Source organism: Pelodiscus sinensis, chromosome 20 (assembly GCF_052426305.1).
Source record: "Pelodiscus sinensis isolate ZL-2025 chromosome 20, ASM5242630v1, whole genome shotgun sequence".
NCBI classification, from domain to species: domain Eukaryota; kingdom Metazoa; phylum Chordata; order Testudines; family Trionychidae; genus Pelodiscus; species Pelodiscus sinensis.
In genome coordinates, this window is record NC_143071.1 from 23714189 (window position 1) to 23731304 (window position 17116).

General features: G+C 47.4%; 1 protein-coding gene across 2 annotated transcripts in view; it reads right to left on the reverse strand.

Annotated features, from left to right (window-relative positions):
- The window catches only part of SEPTIN9 (septin 9), a 266724-nt gene that overhangs the window by 146269 nt on the left and 103339 nt on the right, over positions 1-17116 (reverse strand). The window lies entirely within an intron of this gene.

The window sequence follows — 17116 nt, forward strand, 5'->3', positions numbered from 1 at the left end:
GCCGTCCGGCAGCCTTGCGGCCCTGAGGACTCATTCCCCGAGCTTAGTACTGACGCAGAGTTTCCCCAGTCTGCCTCCCGTTAGGAATAAGGGTTCTTGCGCAACAGGGTTTTTTTGCGCAAAACGGACCCCTCTACACTGCATTTTTCTGTGCAAAAATCTCCTCTGCAAAGAGCATTGGAAGAGAATATGCAAATGAAGTGTGAGAGTTGCTAATGAGCGCTTCATTTGCATTTCCTCTTCTTCAAGAGGGATGCAGTGTAGACGTAGCCTTAAAGTCTGAGGTTGATAAACTACCCTGTTGTAGTTAAACTGGCAGAATCCTTGCTTGTGGATACTCTTAAATCAGGGAAATTTAAGAAAATAAGCTATTCAGCTATAACCCCCTTTTAGCAGCATAACTGCAGCCACAAGGGAGGGGAGCAATCGTAGTCATAACAGAATTAGTCCAGCCTGGGCAAACAAGCACTGAGCCTTAGGGATTGCACCAATTCGGCTAATTCAGTGAGTTAAATCAGTGTAACTTTAGTGCATAGATAAGGCTTCCTTCTTTGGATACTATATGACCATCTTCCTTTACTGTATCTCCCCAGTTTCCCCTTGCACTGTCTCCTCCGACAGTTTCAAAAACCCTGCACTGTAGGAGAATGCCTTAAGAATCTCTGCCTTTTTTTCTCCACTCAAGCTCATCTGAGGAAGTGGGTTTTTCCCACAAAGGCTTGTGATACTGTACATATATATCAGGAGTGGGGAACCTTCTCTGGGTGGAGGATGGGGGGCCACTCACCCACAGAAAAATCAATCAGGGGCCACACACAAGTGAGAAGCAGAAAAAAGAACCCTCACTGTGGCCCCTGACTGAGAAGGTGAAAGACCCTCCCCACATTCCCCTTGCACACCAGAGCCTGGGGGAGGCCCAGCATAGTAGATTTTGTGTGCTCCAGCCCTCAGGGGAGCCAAATGGGGGCAGGAGTACCAGCATGGACTCCCTAATGCTAGGGGGGCCCTTAGCCTTAGGGGCAGATCCAGGCAAGCCAAGGGCTGCATCTGGCCCCTGGGTCTTAGATTCCCACCCCTGCTATATATATTTCATAGAATTATAGAACACTAGGACTGGAAGGGACCTCGAGAGATCATCGAGTCCAGTCCCCTGCCCTCATAGCAGGACTCAGTACTGTCTAGACCAGGGGTCTCCAACCTTTTTAACCACAAGATCACTTTTTCAATTTAAGTGCAATGTAAGATCTACCTCAAACCCAAATACCCTTGCCCCCTTCTCTGAGGCCTCACCCTGCTCTCTCTGTTGCCCTTCCTCCCCGAATCTCATTCACTTTCACCAGGCTGGGGTAAGGGTGCAGGCTCTCGTCTTGGACATGCCCTATACCCTAGGCCAGTGTTTCTCAAACTTTTTTTTATAAAATACCCCTTTTTAAAAAAAAATTATAAGTACCCCCAGTACCTAGTTTTCTCACACTTTTTTTTTTTTTTTACTGTTGCAACACATTTGTTTAAACAACTGAATTGTAGCAGAGTGGGTGATGAAATATTTGGGTGTTAAATGTACAAAAATAATACAAATGCTATAAAACTTAAAACAAAAATTCAGTTTTCTCCAACTTTCAGTTGTGTTGGTGAACCCCATGACTTTTCTTGAGTATCCTTAGGGGTTGAGAGGTGCTGCCCTAGGCCACTCCAGGGTCCACACCTCTGGCTTTGGGGAGTCCCTTATCCTGCCTTCCTAATGCAGGAGCCTGGACCATCCCTGGGGCACCTTGTGGTGGTTGTCTGGCTGTTCCCAGGACTTGAGCCCACCACCCTATGCTTTCCATGTGAATGTGCTATTCCCTAGGGCACTCCAGAGCTGACCCCATGTCATCTCCCTACCTTTGGTGGCTTCTGTATCCTGTGTAGGCTGTCTGGTTGCTCCTAGGGTGAGCAGGATGGAGACTAATCCACAACCCTGTCCTCCTTGGGCAAGTGCTGTATCTCCTAGTCCACTCAAGAACCCACCCCACCCCTCTTTGGGAGGTCCCTTGTCCTGTGTCTGGTTGCTCCCGGGGTGGGCAGGGGAGCTTGGGCTGCCTGGAGACAAGACTTGAGCCTGCCACCATATGTTCCCCAAGCAAATGCCCTAGCATCTAAGCCACTTCCTAAGTGGAGCACTTTGCATTTGTCCTTATTAAACTTCACTCTATTTACCTCAGAGCTTTTCTCTAGTTTGTCCAGATCACTTTGAATTATGACCCTATCCTCCAAAGCACTTGCAACTCCTCCCAGCTTGGTATCATCTGCAAACTTAATAACGTACTCTCTATGCCAATGTCTAAATTGTTGATGATGATATTGAACAGAACCGGTCCCAAAACAGTCTCCTGTGGAACCCCACTTGTTATGCCCTTCCAGCACGATTGTGAACCTCTCTGAGAATGGTTATCCAGCCAGTTATGCACCCACCTTACAGTTGCCCCATCTAAATTGTATTTGCTTAGTTTATTGATAAGAAGATCATGCAAGACCGTATCAAATGTCTTACTAAAGTCTAGGGATATCACATCCACCGCTTCTCCCTTATCCACAAGACTTCTTGTCCTATCAAAGAAAGCCATCAGATTGGTTTATCATGATTTGTTCTTTACAAATCCATGCTGGCTGTTACCTATCACCAAAGTGATACAATAAAAAAAAGTGAACACATATAACCCTTTGGTATATATGGTCATGCCTATTTCCTTCCACAATTTGATCTGAGAAAGTGGGTCTGGCCCATGAAAACTCATCACCTAATAAACCATCTTGTTAGTCTTTAAAGTGCTACATAGTCCTGTTTTTTGTTTCAGCTAGACCAGACTAACACAGCTACATCTCTATTACTGTTCCCCCTGAGGTGTGAGTCTTCCACAACTGGGTGGTTTCAGGCTGATATATTCTGGCCTTGGAACCCTGGTGCAGCTCCCTACTTGTTTTGTCACTCTCTGCCTCACCACTTTAGGAACTGTGTATTTCACCTCCATCTACAGTTGCCCCTCCCCTTCGACTTTCCCCTTCCCATTGTGACTCAGATTCTACAGCCTTTACTCCTCTTGGGTAGTAGGTGGCCTCTAAGAAGGCTACTACTCACCCCTTTCTATTTCATTCTAGAGACTCTTAGGCTACGTCTAGACTGGCATGATTTTCCGCAAATGCTTATAACGGAAAAGTTTTCCGTTAAAAGCATTTGTGGAAAAGCGCGTCTAGATTGGCACGGATGCTTTTCCGCAAAAAAACCCCGATTGCCATTTTCGCAATCGGGGCTTTTTTGCGCAAAACAAATCTGAGCTGTCTACACTGGCCCTTTTGTCCGAACGGGAGCAGCATAGTATTTCCACAAGAAGCACTGGTTTCAGACAGAAGGAAGTCAGTGTTCTTGCGGAAATTCAAGTGGCCAGTGTAGACAGATGGCAAGTTTTTCTGCAAAATCATCTGCTTTTGCGGAAAAACTTGCCAGTCTAGACACAGCCTTAGGGTATGTCTACACTAGCTCGTTAGTTCGAGCTAGGTAGGGTAATGAGGGCAAGCAGAGTTGCAAATGAAGCCTGGGATTTAAATATCCCAGGCTTCATTTGCATGTTCCCGGGTGCTGCCATTTTTAAATCCCCCTGAGTCCGAACTCCGTGCCCGCGGCTACACACGACATGGACTAGGTAGTTTGAAGTAAAGATCCTAATTCGAACTACCGTTACTCCTCATGGGAATAAAATCCCGGGCTTCATTTGCAACTCCGCTTGCCCTCATTACTCTACCTAGCTCGAACTACTGAGCTAGTGTAGCCGTACCCTTACACTGCAGAGTGCATCACTGTAGCATGGCAGACTGGCCCTCTCTCTTGTCATTCTCCTAACCAATGAGTCTCCCAGAATCATTAGACTGTGCTGCCCTAACCCACTGAATTTGTTCAGAGACAGCAGCAAGAAAAGTAGCATAAAACAGACCCAATTCAACTCTTTTTCTACTAGGCATCTCCTGTTTGCGGCAGCCTGGGCTGGCCACTTATGGGGGCTGCTCCGGCAGCAGCTCCTGTCTGCGGCCAGCCCTGTCCACCGCAAACAGGGGCTGGTGCTGGAGCAGCCTCTGTTCAGGGTGGAGAGGGTTGGTCACCACGAACAGTGGCTACTGGACTCAGCGTGAGCTGGGATTGGGCAGTCCTGGCTCTCGCTGCTCCGGAACGCTGCACCTCTGCATTTTAATTGTAGTAAGAGCCTGGCAGTTCTTGCTACATTTAAAATTCAGAGCCACAGTGTGGGTGGCTCCCGGAGCCAGCCCGAGCCAGCTCAAGACGGTTCCTGGAGCTATCCCTGCTGCGGCTCTGCAGATCAGGCTTTATCGACTAATCATGAAGTCAATACAATTGTAATTTAACAACCGCAATTTAACATCCTTACTAGGGAGGTGGAATCTCCATCCCTAGAGGTTTGTAAGTCCAGGCTTGTCAAAGCCCTGGCTGGGATGATTTCGTTGGGGTTGGTCCTGCTTTTAGCAGGGAGTTGGACTCGATGACTCCTGAGGTCTCTTCCAACCCTAGGGCTACGTCTAGACTGGCATGATTTTCCACAAATGCTTTTAAGGGAAAATTTTTCCGTTAAAAGCATTTGCGGAAAAGAGCGTCTAGATTTGCATGGACGCTTTTGCGCAAAAACACTTTTTGCGGAAAAGCGTCCGTGCAAATCAAGACACAGTTTTGAGCAAGAAAGCCCCGATCGCCATTTTCGCCATCGGGGCTTTTTTGCGCAAAACAATACCGCGCTGTCTACTCTGGCCCTCTTGCACAAAAGCATTTGCGCAAGAGGGCTTTTGCCCGAACGGGAGCAGCATAGCATTTCCGCAAGAACACTGACAATCTTACAGGAGATCGTCAGTGTTCTTGCGGAAATTCAAGCAGCCAGTGTAGATAGCTGGCAACTTGCCAGTCTAAACGCAGCTTAGGAATCTATGAAATCCAAAAGGTAATTGAATGAAGGGTGAAAAGCACAGCCTATTTCTACTGCTGTTCAATCCAAGACTTCACTGAGTGATATTCAGATGCTGATTTGATAGCACTGGTTGTATCCTAGCACATAGCAGACTACCATGAAGCAAACAAACAGAATGTCTACCTAGACTTGGGCATTTAACAATGCTGGTTTTAAGCCATATGAAGGAAGCAGCAGCAAATGTGATTTGTTTTTTTATCCAGTTTTCATAATGAGGGTTTTTTTATTAATACATGGAAAAAATACATCTTCGAAAAAAGAAACTACAATTGTTTTAACAACCAGACTAACACACCCTTTAAAACAGGTATTTTGGTATGTTATTTTAAGCTACAAACACTTGGTCAGACATCACAGCCTTTTTTAAAAAGAATAATGCTCATGTCTTTCATGTCTTGAACACTTTGCATGGAACTGGTAAACCACAAACAGTTCAGGGAGGTTTGCATTAGGCCTCCTTGCCATCAGAGGGTTAAAATAATGTGGAAGCTTATTGTAATGATAACATGTGAAATTGCTCAAAAGGACATGAGTACAACTTTCCTTGGAAGCACATGTTAATTTACCCTAGTTATAGATTCCAAGTGTGTTAGACGAAGGCATGAGCTCACATGGATTTACAGCTAGAACTTCCTTTCTTGTGATGCTTACTAGTCAGTCCTCACCATTTTCAGATCTACACTGTTGTTGGGCAGAGGAAGCTGTTGTTACATTATACAGGAGTCAATGCTGGCTGACCTGAACCAGCAGCCTTGGCACCTCTTTTGAAAGGAAGCTTGTACTCCTTCTTGTATGGTGCTAAAGTGCGGGGGTTGTTCCCATAACCCATTTTAATAGAACAGTGGTCAACAACCAGTAGGTTGGGATCTACCAGTAGATCTTGTAGCCTCTGACAGGTGATCCTGACTGGTTGGCTGAGAGGTTATCAAGTGCCTGCACTTCAGCTGCCCTGCTGCTCCTGCCCAGAGCCTCCTACTTGGTGTGCAGAGTGGGGGAGACACACGGGGAGGGTTGAGGTCACTCTGTCCCCTTCTCCTGTACCCCATCTTCACACACTGAGGAGGGCGGGGCCTCAGCGAAGGGGCGGGGCAAAGATATTTGGATTTGAGGTAGATCCTGGACTGACTTAAATTAAAAAAGTGATCTTGTGCTTAAAAAGGTTGGAGACCACTGTAATAGAACAAAAAATGCTGAAAACCCGGAATCTGAGATTTACACTTGACTAGTATAAGGCAGTGGTTTTTCAACCTTTTTTCCTTTGTGTACCCCTACAAAACTTCATATGAAAGTTCAGACCCCTCTGGAAATCTTAGACATGGTCTGTGGACTCCTGGGAGTCCATAGACCACAGGTTGAAAACCATTGGTAGAGTAAAGTTGCTTTGCTAAGGCTGATGGAGGATTCTCCCAGTATTGGGAGCGGAATAACCTGAATTAAATTGGGATGAGCACTGCTAATGGGCATAAGCCCCTAGTGATTTATCATCATGGGCGTGGAGGTGGGACTCAAAAATAGTATGAACAAGCGAAAAAAGAAAGAAATATGGAAGAAAAACAACCCTTGGTCCTCGGATGGGCTGAGTACGGCCTGTGAGCCACACAGTGCCCTCCACTCCCATTGCATTCAGCATGAGAGGAGGCAGTGGAGAGCCTCACTGAGCCAAGTCTGCTGTTTGGAGTCTGATGTTACTCTCCAAAATATGTCACTCGAGCAACAGTGTTGCACTGTGATGGAATCCATGGGTTTGAGATGGGGAAGGGGTCAGGGAATCGGGACTGAACTAGCCAGTGGAAAAACCTGCTAGTTTGACACTTTGAATGCCAATGACAGCAGAGCCAGAGCCTGGACTCCCAGCCTCTCTGGGAAATACACCTACTGCTGATATAGAGGGAAACAGCTTCCAGAACAGAGATAGGCACTGGGATTCCATAACTACAGAGATAGAGGAAATGAAGTCATCAACAGGAAATCAAAACTCCTTTCTCTTTGTTTACTTGATATAATGACACCTATTGGGGAGGAAATAGGAAACTTCCACTGCCTCACACTTCACAACCTGGGCCAGGCGAAGAGATGAGGGAGAGAGGTTTATGTGGCCACACTGAAACTTGTTTTCCAGATGATTCCTTTCCCCCCATTCCTACAATTAGAGAATTACTTTTCATATAAGGCTGCTAAATGCCATCAGTTCTATTAATAGCACGCTGAGTGGTGCAAGGAAAAGGAATATTAGAAAAGCTAACGTGGCATGCGGCATACTCAGACTTGGGGTATGCTGCCTACACTGCAATTAGATAGCCACAACTGGCCTGTGCCAGCTGACTTGGGACTAGGAGCTGTTTAATTGCAGTGTACATGTTAGGATCCCTCCTTCACTGCAAGGTCCTAGAGTCCAGGCTCCATCTCCACTGCAATTACCTGGAGTCCCACGAGCTTGAGTCAGCTGGCAAGGGCCAGCCACAGGTGTCCAATTGCAGCATAGATAATGCTTGTGTGGGTTTGATTTAATCTGGGAGGAAAGCTGAGCAAAGGCGAAGGCTGCTACTGTCACTAGCACAGGGATGGGGGGGAGAGCTGTGATGGGTATATGACGGCACAGTGAGTGAATTAAGAGACCGTGGAATTGTTTTGCTTTTATTGGGTTAAGATACAGAGCTGCAGATTCTTAGCAGACTTAATATCTACTCTGTCCTTCCATAGCTCTCTCCTCATCTCTCCCTGGTTCTCAATCTGCCCCTAAACTCCTTGAATGCCAGATTTATTCCTGTGGTCTCTCCAAAGCTACCCAGTTGGCTAGGATTGGTAGGAAGTTTGAATATCTAGTGGGGCAAACCCAGCTATCTTGACATAACCTTAGCTATATGGTTGGTTTGCATCAGTCTGAAAATGTTGAGGAGATGACTACTCCAGATCTAATCTGTGCTGGTAATAAAGATGAGGTGCAGTCAACTGATCATCAGGCCTGGATGTGGGCATCTAGAGGTATAATGGAGATTGGAAATGAACAAGCTTGAGGTGATAACCACATTATGCAATCTCCCATTGAAATCAGCTACCAGGCTAGCAAATCACACCCTTGTATTTAAATAAAATAGTTAGAGGTGAGCTGGAGAATCGCCAGCAAAAAGGACTGGCTACTCAAGTTACAATCAGAAATATTATAAAACTAACAGAAGTTTTAGGAGGGAGGTAAATACTTATGCCTTGGCATCATCCAGACTCTAGCTGGTAGGGAATAGGAGACAAACTGCCCCAGGGAAAGCTATCTTCTCACTCTCTCTTCCTCCATCACCTTCCCCAGTGTTTCTTGCATCTTCATCTGAAACACCTGTTACTGACCATTGACAGTCAGAATTCTGGACTGGATGGATCTTGATCTGATCCAATATGGCACCTTATATATTCATAGAGTTTAAGACCAGACGGGACGGATGGCAGAACAAGGAGCAATGGTCTCAAGTTGCGGTGGGAGAGGTCCAGGTTGGATATTAGGAAAAACTATTTCACTAGGAGAGTGGTGAAGCACTGGAATGGGTTACCTAGGGAAGTAGTGGAGTCTCCATCCCTAGAGATTTTTAAGTCTTGGCTTGACAAAGCCCTGGCTGGGTTGATTCAGTTGTGATTGGTCCTGCCTAGGGCAGGGGGCTGGACTTGATGACCTTCTGAGGTCATCAAGTCTAACTCTATGGTTCTGTGATTCTATGACCAGTAGATCTAATCTGACTTTTTGTATTGCACAGGCCATTAAATTAAACCCACTTCCCCCAGTACTGAGCCCAATGACTGAAGTTTGGCTAAAGCATCCAAACAGCAGCCACTATCAATCTCACACATGTTGTATACAAGGCTAATGTTGTAACAAGCAAAATTATAACTGGGTCTCCCCCTGTATGGCCGTTCTTCTATGGTAATATCAACTCCCTCCTCCTGCTTACAATTCCCCTGTTTAATGATGCTGGAACAATGTGTATAGTAGGAGTTACTGAGAGCCATTGAACCAAACGGTTTATAAAGGAAACCACTTCAAGCCAGGGGGTGCACCAGGACCCTTAGTCCTAGCACCTATGCTCACTCCAGTTTATACATGCCAGGATTGCACTTGCTCTTTTTTGCCACATCACTGCCTTGGAGCTCATGTTGGATTGCTTGGATACCCGTGACCCTTAGACTTTTTTCAGAGTGAAGGATACAGTCTCCCAATTCTACAGCTATGGCCTTCAGTCCTTGTTTCTAAGAGGAGAGCTTGTATTTGACTGCACTAAAACATATTTTGTTTGGATGAGTGCAGCTTACCAAAGCTACGTCTAGACTGCATTGCCACATCCAAGAAACACATCTGCTTTTCCGATTTTTTTTTCCAAAAAAAAGTGGATGCGCTCTTTCACCATCCCCGAAAACCCCATTCTACGAGGAATGAGAGCACTTTTTTCCAAAATTTGGCGCCATGTACACCATGCCAAATTTCGGAAAAGCCTCTTTTTAAAGTAAATCAGATAAAGATACGCAATTTGCATCCCGCAAATTACGTTTCTTTTTCCGATTTAACACTGCAGTGTACACCTAGCCCAAGTGAGCCAGACGGCTCTGACCGATGGCCCTGTCATTAGTTACCATCCCATGAAGCTTTGTGTCCCCGGCAGCTCTCCGGTGTGATGATGTTTTACAGGCCCCAGAAGTGATTGCTGTGGCTTGTGAACATTCTTCAAGTGCATCCTGCAAAATCCAGGAGCCAAGCTAAACCTAGAATAATCCCTTACTACCTGGGCCAGGCAACAGGCCTGACACTAGTTCTTCATAGCAGAAGTCCTTTGCTCATGCTGTCTCTACTGTCAGGAACTGGGTGGCACTTGACTCTCTTCAAATGCTTTCTTCAGATCTCACTTTTCTTCCTGGCCAGTGACTCCTAGCTCTTCTTTTAAAAAGCATCTAACTAACCAAGTCCTGCCACTTAAACCAGCAGTTCCTTTGTGATCATTCATTCTCCCCAAACTTAGTTTTTACTGGATCTGTAGCCCTGCCATGCTATAGTTACAGACTCTGCCTGTAAACTGGATTGCAACCTACATACCTGACAAGGATAACTGAATTTCCAGTTTGGCAAGGCTTCCCACTGACCAAGCCAGCTATAAAGAAACCAATATAAAGAAAACCTCAGATGCAGTATGGCTGACTAGCAACTTTCCTACACAGCAAAATTTCCTCCCCTTATTCTTCTGAATTCAAGGATCCACCTGACTCTGTTGTGGACCCCAATATATCTCCAACCTCCTCAGTCAATTATGTGCATCCCTGCACACGCTGGAGTCTGGGGGTTTCCAAATCCATGGCAATCTGCCTCAGAAGCAGTTAGCTCTGGTCACTGCTATTGATTAGCTCTGGGGTTAGCTAGATCTCTGGTCTCATGCAAGCTGGCCATGCCTGTGCGTCCCTGCAGCTGAACAGGGATGGGATGAGATGCCAGGGACCTTGGCATGGTAGAGGACTGGCCAGACAGCCATATTATAAAACAGGGACAAAACCTCAGTTTCTCTCTAGGGAAGGTCTAAGAGGCATGGGAGAGTCTTCTCAAGGCCGGGGGCTGAGGGGCTCCAGCTTGGTAAGGGCTCTCCATCTCTCCCCACTTTAAAAAGCACGTTTCAGTTTCAGAGTGTTTGTGGGTGGCAGGAGAGAGTGACGTCTCACACTGCGAGCAAGCTCTTGGAAGTTCCCCCTTATCACTCTCAGTCTGCTCCATCCTGAACAGCAGGCTCAGTTGCAGCGGATGGTACGAGTCATTGTGGCTAAATGAATCCTGTCGACATGTTTTCAATATTACCCAGCAAACCCTAGCAGAAAATTAATCCTCATCATCTCCCTCTTTTTTTCCCTCCCCTTGCTCTAATTAGGAAATGAAACCCTTTGAGGAGACCTTCTGTTGACATCAGGCAGTCAGACACCTCCCCTGCTGAGCTGAATCTGCAGCTGTTCCATGATGAATCAGCCCCCAACAGCCTTCCAAGCTAGGGCTCCCCTTCCATAGGTAGAACATACTGGCCTATGTACCCTAGCAGGGAGACCGGGCCTGGGAACACTCGGCTGATGTAGGAGCAGAGCTGACTGGCCTATCCTGTCTGCTTTGGTCAGAACTGTGGCAATGAAGTGGAAAATCAGTGAGAAAGGGGCAGAGGAGCGACTGCACAGCTCCTTCGCTGCTCTCCCCTGCTGATGAACTCTGGAAGGTAGAACCAAATGCAGTGCAATGAATGCAAACACACATGTCATCCAATGGAACTGTAAGCCAGCTGCTTAGGGAACAGAGAGGAAAGGTTTGCAGCTTCCTAGAGAAGGAAAAAGTGTCATTAAATTGGGTTTGGCTTCCTTTCTAACTGTGCTTTAAATACCATTACAGTCAGTGAAGTGACTGCAAAACTGGCCATTGTCCATTCACCTGTGTCATCCATCATCTTCTGAGCCATGTGTCCTCGGGTTCCTGGCACAAAGTTTCTGCTCACAAAGCTACTGGGAAGAGGCCCTGGGATCTCCCATTTGCAGGTGGGGAAACTGAGGGAGAGTGTGTTCATAGCAGAGATTTTCAAATGGGGTCAGCATATCAACTGCAGCTGGGTGAGGTGCTCTCCTGCAAACCTGGTCCTTATTCCAGTACCCGCATGGAAAGCCTGTGCTGAGCCATGGGTGCTGAACATTTCGAAACCTGGCCCTGATCTCTTTGGAAACTCAGAAGCCAAAAATGAATGTAGCCTCAAACAAAACACATGCTATTAAAATGCAGTTACAGCAAGAAGGGTGACTGTAACATTGAAACATCTTTTCCCTCAGTGTTTCCAGATCATATTTGCTCAGTTAATCAGAAAATCAAGCTGAGCCATGTGTGTCTAGGCTCCCCAGCTCTCGCCAACAATAGGGCCAAGTCCTCTTCCTGTGCAGCTTGGAATAACTCTCTAGATTTTGATAGTGCCACACATTGGTGTGAGTGAGATGAGACTCTGGCACAAGGCCTATTCATTTCAGCAGCATTTCTATTGGCGCAAATGAGACTGGAGTTTGGAATTCAGACTTGAGTCTCAGGTTGTGTCTACACTGCAGGGAAAAGCCGGAAAAATGTGCATATCTTTTTCTGCTTTTCTTCCGAAAGAGGCATTTCTGACATTTGGCTGTCTACATGGGGCCAAATGTTGGGAAAAAACCCTCGTTTGGAACATCCCTTCTTCCTCGTAGAATGAGGTTTATAGGGATGCTGAAAAAACGTGTCTGCTTTTCTGAATTTTTTTTTCCAGAAAAGCAGACGCATTCCTTGGACACGGCAGAGCTTTTCTGGGATATCTCCAGTATCCCAGAAAATCTCTGCAGTGTAGACATAGCCTCAGTCCTACTGCCCGTGTGCAGGCAAAACTCTTCTTGGCTTTAACGGTAGTTTTCCCATCTCAGGACTTCAGGGTTGGACCCTGAGCTGCCAGTTCTGCTCATAAAGAGCTTGCCCTTCTGTAGCTACATTTCTCCAGCAACAGAAACCTGGCCCATGCCAGCTTCTTGGGCGGATGTGACATGGAAGATGTGGGGAGCACAAGGGCCCAGTTTTACAGACTCCAGCAGAACACCTGGGGGAACAGCAATAGCCTGGCAGGGAGAGCGGCCTACAGCCTGGTGGCTCAATGCAGACACTTTGCTGCAGCCTCTCTTAGCTGAACACAGACACTAAGTGTGCTCCTCCCCCGCCCCCGCCCCCGCCCAGGCTCCCAGCAGCACTCAGAGCCTTATTGACCTAAATGAGCAATTTGCCCATTTATACAGTGACCCGTGTGCACTTAATGAGTTTGCTATCGACCACACAGGCCTCTTGCTGTAAACACATGAGTCACTCATGGCATCAGTGTCAGAGCCCAGCTGGAAGCATTTCACATGGAGCCGTCAGTTCCGGCTATTGTGTACACCAAGAGCTGGGAAACAAATCCACAGTCCGAAGCCTGTGCTGAGCGACATACTGATCTCCCCAGCTTTCCAGACCACGGACACCCCAGCAGAGCCAATGCGGCAGTGCTCACACAGCACGCTTCCTGCCTCCCTTAGCCCATGAGAGACCTGCAGCCTTAGGCTACTGGCTCAGGGAGGGGGGAAATGGGCTAGGATACCCCTTCCATGCCTCATGGGGTAGGCTGAGAGACTGTCGTGCTTTGAGCTCCTTGGGTAGAAGGGGAGGTGGAAGTGCCTGCTGGGATTACATCCAGCTTCTGGCCCTAACCTAGGCCAGTGTTTCTTAAACTATGTTCTGCAGAACACTGGTGTTCTGTGAACAACTCGCAGGTGAGCTGCCACCTCTTCTTTGGTTTTGTCTTTTTTTGTCAGGCAACAATTGGTTTTTTGAAAAAAAAATGTCATAGGTGTTCCGCATAAAAATGTTTATAGTTTAGTGTTCTGTGGTCTGAAACAGTGTAAGAAACACTGACCTCGGCCAGTCGGAAGCTCTCATCCAGCTTGCCAGTTTGCAGCTCAGCACTGATTATAAAAGTTCAAGCAAGATGCAGCCTTACTGGACGCTGGCTTTTCACAACAAAAGCCCAGCATGCTCTCCCAGCAGGGGAACCAGCTGACAGTGCACCACGCTGTGCACATAGAGATAATGTAGGGGCTACCCATAGAGTGGGACAACATGCAGGCACAAAACTCAGCATGACAAGGACTCCTGGAAGCCCCAAGGAGTCTATCACACACAGATGGTGCAGTGTGTCTCCAGCCTCAAAGGCTTCCTGTGCTGCTGTCAGATGCATCTCACTCTGTCAGAAGTGCCTGGGCCATTGGCTTGAGTCAGGGATGACCTCACATTCTCAGCAGGAGCTACTGTGCATGTTCTTCTGCTCTAGGTGAGTCTGGGACACAGGTCCCCACAGAAACAGGCCACCTTGGTTACTGAAAACTTCCCAGCAGCCCCTAATTAAAGAGAGCGTAGAGGAAGGAATAGCTGATGCCATGACACGCCTGCATTCTGCTGCCAGATGTTTCTCCCTCTCCTTTGCAGTTGGTTTCCAACAGAGAGCCTGGGCGCTTCTTCCTTCAGGCCAAGGAGGAGATGCAGGAAGAAGATGGGCTTTTCCTGTGGAAATTACCCTTGGCTCCTTCAGCCTATACAACAGCCCAGGCCCCGCTCTCTCCTCCCACGTAAGCAACCTCGTCTTTCCCTCTCTGCTGTCGGCCACCCACCCTTTGCTCTGCACTCCTTCTCATGTTACACTGAGCTGCGAGGGGGCGCAATGCTCCTTTCCTGCACAGCTGGGAATGTCGTTCCGGAGAGCAGCCAGGGAGTCGGTCTCCAGAGATGCTGCCCCAGCAGCTCCTTCAGTGAGCTCATGACCTTTTCAACCCAGAACTTTCCCCGTCATAAATACGCCAGCAAATGGCTAGAGAGTTTCCTCTTTTACGGCTCCCTACTGCTTTGCAGTGAGGCTGTTTCCAGCAGTTCCTGCTGCACACCAGTCCCTGCTTGGCTTCTCACCACCCCGTGGAGGCTCAGCAGAGTCAAACCCCACGTGACATCTGTCGGGATTATGAAGATCTTAAACACAAACTGAGAGCTGCCTACTCCAAAGCCTGTAGTCCACAGGAGCGCAACGGGATGGGGCAGGCTCGGGGAGCAATTATGCCTCTTCTGCTTCTTTAAGGAAAAGGTTTTTTTTAGAAAAAACATTCAAAGAGCCGATAAAAACAATTCCTCGGTTATGTTCCCACCCAGCTTCCTCTGCACAAGGTAGACACAATAAAGTTACAAGGCACAGTTCTATCATAGTAGCGTTACCTTAGTAAGAAAGTAAAAGAGACAAGGGCAGGAAAGAAAGGGAAAGGAAGAGAAAAATAAATACATCTTTCCTCTCCTCCAAGCTGGTTCCCACCAAAAATCTCCAGACTCCAAGGCCTTTGCAAACACCCCTGAAGCAAATCTTCCAGTGCCTTCCTGAGCACACAGGGGCTGTGAGGTGCAGGGAGGGCACAGTGCCTAACACAAAGGGGTTGTGCTTCATGGCTGGGACTCTTAAGCACTGCTGCAATATAAATAATCATAATCAAGTCACTTGTCCCAGTGATCAGCCATAGAGCCAAAGTAGCAATCAAGTTTCTTGATTTTCAGTCCTGTATTTTAACCACTACAGCGCTCTGAAAAACAGTGTGAGGCGAGATAAGCAAAACAGGGCTCATTGGTACATATGAGACTTTGTGTAACTTTTCAAGGTGATGCTATACCATCAACATCCACCTTTCCCTGTATGGAACAGTATCAGTAAGAACCAAATGCCCAGCATAATCTGGCATCTTTACATGCCCCTCACGAGTGCGCTTTTGGTTCATTCATGCCCACTAGTTAATCTGCAAATGCCAACTGCCCCACAATTGGGTACACCTGCCCCACAACATGCCTGAGCAGCTGCCGAGTGAGTTTCAACTGTCTAAAATCCTGCCGCAGGAGGGAAGTTTCCAGGTGACAACTGAACTCTGCTTTGCCTCCAAACATGCACTGAACCACTGTGTGTGCCTCATTAGCAGTGTGATAACAAGTGTCTGACTGGACAAGAGCATAGCAATCCACAAGGGCTGGCCAGTTCCTCCAGCAACTGGTCTCTGTCCACCTCTGCTCTGCACTTGTGCACCTAAACCCATGTCCTTCAAGGGAAAGTGAGTCGGAGGCCTCTTCAGCTCAGAACTTCCACTCTAGGCAAGCGGAGCTAGACAATTTCCTCTCCTTTGCAGCCTGTTGAACCTCTGCTTTCTGGTGCAGCTGACGTTTGTGGCATCAGAGTGTCAGCCTCCTTCTAGCATTCGCCGGGCGAATGCCACTCGCTGGCCTGCACACTTCTTGTTATGCGTAGCCTGGCTCCAGCTGCTGCACCAGTAACATTTATCTAAGCGCCTGGCAGTCAGGAGCGGGTGCTCACTCAGACTGGCAGTGTACAAAGGCAAGCGGGACAGGACGCTGCGAGTGCAGGAAGCCCTGAGGCATGTCTGATAAACGGCTTGTACAAAAGGGTCTCAGAGTTAGGAACACCAGGGCTACGAAGCAAACGGTCAATCGCACACTCATTTGGAAATGGAAGTATGCAATCCGGCAGCCCCAGAGACAACAACAAAAAAAGCAAACATAGCAGAGTGCTGTTCTCAATGTAAACAACTAATAAAATAAGGGGGAAATTAAAAAAAATATGACGAGGCAAAGAAACTGTTTTGGGTTTGTTTCATTTAAATCCAGATGGTTAAAAGCAGCGTTTTCTTCTGCACAATGATGTTTCAAAGCTCTATGAAGTCAAGGTTCAGTTCTGAACTTTTGCAAGAATAGCATTTTGTTCAGCACTATGAACATTTCTAAGGGTGCAGCTAGACTACAAGTTTTTGTTGGAAAAAGGTACACAAAATGCACTTTGCATTTTGCGTACTTTTTTTCCGCTTATTTTGTTGGGAGAGGCTTTTCTGACATTTGGCCCGCCTAGACTGGGCAAAATGTTGGAAAGCCCCCTTCTTTCGGAAGACCCGTTCTTCTTTATAGAATGAGGAATACATGGGCTTTCAAAAGAGCGTGTTTGCTCTTCTGAAAAAAAAGTGGAAGAGCAAACGTGTTCCCTAGACACGGTGGAGTTTTTTTGGGATACTTCCAGTATCCTGAAGCCCCCCCACTCCGCCGCAGCCTAGCCATACCCAGAGTTACAAAAAGCCTCCATTCCCAAGGTGTCTGTGGCTCTGACGTATACTGTATTTGTGCTATCTGTTGAACCTTTGCTCTCTGGTGCAGGCCAGTGAATGGTCAGTGGGCAGGACCTAGGCGGGAGGAGAGTGGTTGATGATCTGGAAAAGGAAAAGCCATACTCAGAGGAATGCATGTTCCCTGAGGCCCAGGACAGTAGCTTAGCATGGCAACTTGGGACCTGTCTGCAGGGTCTCCTAAGTCTGAGGCCAGAGCCATAACCACTGGGTCACTCTCCTTCCAAACGAAAAGGGGATGTAGAAAGTTGAGTCCTGCATGCTTGCAGACATGGAACTGTGCCAGAGGTGGTTGGTGAAGGCATGGCTTGGGGAGGCAAGCCCCATCTCAGCCCCACCTCTAAGGGGAGGCGGGACAGCGTGCCATGTGTGTGCTC